Here is a 2,500-nt window from a genome sequence, read left to right as displayed (position 1 = left end):
AGCTTCCAAGATCAGGTGAGATTTGGCTTGTTCAGGGTGGTGTGGCTGTAGGTATTTGTTGCCTACTGACCTACATCTCTCATACATCTCAAAACCAGCATTGAAGGAAGCAAGAACAAGAGAGAGAGAAAAAAAAGGCCTACAGCACCTGGTATTCCCAGGTGGTCTCCCATCCAAGTACTAACCAGGCCCAGCCCTGCTTAGCTTCCAAGATCAGAGGAGATTGTTCTTGGTCAGGGTGGTGTGGCTGTGGGTAGTGGTTGCCTATTGACCTACATCTCTTATACATCTCAAAACCAGCATTGAAGGAAGCAAGAATAAGAGAGAGAAAAAAAAAAAAGGCTTACAGCACCTCAAATTCCCAGGTGGTCTCCCATCCAAGTACTAACCAAGCCTGGCCCTGCTTAGCTTCCAAGATCAGGCTTGTTCAGGGTGGTGTGGCTGTAAGTATTTGTTGCCTACTGACCTACATCTCTCATACATCTCAAAACCAGCATTGAAGGAAGCAAGAACAAGAGAGAGAAAAAAAAAAGGCCTACGGCACCTGGTATTCCCAGGTGGTCTCCCATCCAAGTACTAACCAGGCCCGGCCCTGCTTAGCTTCCAAAATCAGACAAGATTGGGCTTGTTCAGGGAGGTGTGGCTGTAGGTATTGGTTGCCTACTGACCTACATGTCTTATACATCTCAAAACCAGCATTGAAGGAAGCAAGAACAAGAGAGAGAAAAAAAAAGGCCTATGGCACCTGGTATTCCCAGGTGGTCTCCCATCCAGGTACTAACCAGGCCCGCCCCTGCTTAGCTTCCAAAATCAAACGAGATTGGGCTTGATCAGGGTGGTGTGGCTGTAGGTATTTGTTGCCTACTGACCTACATCTCAAAACCAGCTTTGAAGGAACCAAGAACAAGAGAGAGAAAAAAAAGGCCTACGGCACCTGGTATTCCCAGGTGGTCTCCCATCCAAGTACTAACCAGGCCCGGCCCTGCTTAGCTTCCAAGACCAGGCGAGATTATGCTTGTTCAGGGTGGTGTGGCTGTAGGTATTGGTTATATACTGACCTACATCTCTTATTCATCTCAAAACCAGCATTGAAGGAAGCAAGAACAAGAGAGAGAAAAAAAAATGCCTACGGCACCTGGTATTCCCAGGTGGTCTCCCATCCAAGTACTAACCAGGCCCGGCCCTGCTTAGCTTCCAAGATCAGGCGAGATTGGGCTTGTTCAGGGTAGTGTGGCTGTAGGTATTTGTTGCCTACTGACCTGCATCTCTCATACATCTCAAAACCAGCATTGAAGGAAGCAAGAACAAGAGAGAGAAAAAAAAAAAACTCCTACGGCACCTGGTATTCCCAGGTGGTCTCCCATCCAAGTACTAACCAGGACCGCCCCTGCTTAGCTTCCAAGATCAGGCTTGTTCAGGGTGGCGTGGCTATAGATATTGGTTGCCTACTGACCTACATCTCTTATACATCTCAAAACCAGCATTGAAGGAAGCAAGAACACGAGAGAGACAAAAAAAGGCCTACAGCACCTGGTATTCCCAGGTGGTCTCCCATCCAAGTACTAACCAGGCCCAGCCCTGCTTAGCTTCCAAGATCAGATGAGATTGGTCTTGTTCAGGGTGGTGTGGCTGTAGGTATTGGTTCCCTCCTGACCTACATCTCTTATACATCTCAAAACCAGCATTGAAGGAAGCAAGAACAAGAGAGAGAAAAAAAAAGGCCTAAAGCACCTGGTATTCCCAGGTGGTCTCCCATTCAAGTACTAACCAGGCCCAGCCCTGCTTAGCTTCCAAGATCAGACGAAATTGTTCTTGTTCAGGGTGGTGTTGCTGTAGGTATTGGTTGTCTACTGACCTACATCTCTTAAACATCTCAAAACCAGCATTGAAGGAAGCAAGAACAAGAGAAGACTTATAGCACCTCGAATTCCCAGGTGGTCTCCCATCCAAGTACTAACCAAGCCCGGCCCAGCTTAGCTTCCAAGATCAGACAAAATTGTTCTTGTTCAGGGTGGTGTGGTTGTAAGTGTTGGTTGCCTACTGACCTACATCTCTTATACATCTCAAAACCAGCATTGAAGGAAGCAGTAACGAGAGAAATAAAAAAATGCCTACGGCACCTGGAATTCCCAGGTGGTCTCCCATCCAAGTACTAACCAGGCCCGGCCCTGCTTAGCTTCCAAAATCAGACAAGATTGGGCTTGTTCAGGGTGGTGTGGCTGTAGGTATTGGTTGACTACTGACCTACATGTCTTATACATCTCAAAACCAGCATTGAAGGAAGCAAGAACACGAGAGAGACAAAAAAACTCCTACGGCACCTGGTATTCCCAGGTGGTCTCTCATCCAAGTACTAACCAGGACCGCCCCTGCTTAGCTTCCAAGATCAGGCTTGTTCAGGGTGGCGTGGCTATAGATATTGGTTGCCTACTGACCTACATCTCTTATACATCTCAAAACCAGCATTGAAGGAAGCAAGAACACGAGAGAGACAAAAAAA

At 47.2% G+C, this 2,500-nt stretch overlaps 2 non-coding genes and 8 pseudogenes across 2 annotated transcripts in view; all 10 read right to left on the bottom strand.

Annotated features, from left to right (window-relative positions):
* The window catches only part of LOC142127079 (5S ribosomal RNA), a 119-nt gene extending 66 nt beyond the window's left edge, over positions 1-53 (bottom strand). Inside the window, exon 1 of the ribosomal RNA XR_012685318.1 lies at positions 1-53. This exon is cut by the window's left edge and continues 66 nt beyond it. This is a non-coding gene — a ribosomal RNA (5S ribosomal RNA).
* Positions 54-136: 83 nt separating this feature from the next.
* Positions 137-255, bottom strand: LOC142127010 (5S ribosomal RNA; annotated as a pseudogene).
* Positions 256-532: 277 nt separating this feature from the next.
* On the bottom strand, positions 533-651 carry LOC142127116 (5S ribosomal RNA; annotated as a pseudogene).
* Positions 652-733: 82 nt separating this feature from the next.
* LOC142127012 (5S ribosomal RNA) lies at positions 734-852 on the bottom strand (annotated as a pseudogene).
* Positions 853-922: 70 nt separating this feature from the next.
* On the bottom strand, positions 923-1,041 carry LOC142127021 (5S ribosomal RNA; annotated as a pseudogene).
* Positions 1,042-1,123: 82 nt separating this feature from the next.
* On the bottom strand, positions 1,124-1,242 carry LOC142127108 (5S ribosomal RNA; annotated as a pseudogene).
* A 276-nt stretch (positions 1,243-1,518) lies between these two features.
* On the bottom strand, positions 1,519-1,637 carry LOC142126995 (5S ribosomal RNA). The gene has a single exon (XR_012685309.1). It is a non-coding gene; the product is annotated as a 5S ribosomal RNA (ribosomal RNA).
* Positions 1,638-1,719: 82 nt separating this feature from the next.
* LOC142127045 (5S ribosomal RNA) lies at positions 1,720-1,838 on the bottom strand (annotated as a pseudogene).
* Positions 1,839-1,909: 71 nt separating this feature from the next.
* On the bottom strand, positions 1,910-2,028 carry LOC142127077 (5S ribosomal RNA; annotated as a pseudogene).
* Positions 2,029-2,108: 80 nt separating this feature from the next.
* LOC142127122 (5S ribosomal RNA) lies at positions 2,109-2,227 on the bottom strand (annotated as a pseudogene).
* Between the last annotated feature and the right edge of the window lie 273 nt (positions 2,228-2,500).

This window comes from Mixophyes fleayi, unplaced genomic scaffold, assembly GCF_038048845.1.
Source record: "Mixophyes fleayi isolate aMixFle1 unplaced genomic scaffold, aMixFle1.hap1 Scaffold_28, whole genome shotgun sequence".
NCBI classification, from domain to species: Eukaryota; Metazoa; Chordata; class Amphibia; order Anura; family Limnodynastidae; genus Mixophyes; species Mixophyes fleayi.
This window is presented reverse-complemented; position numbering and strand designations above follow the sequence as displayed.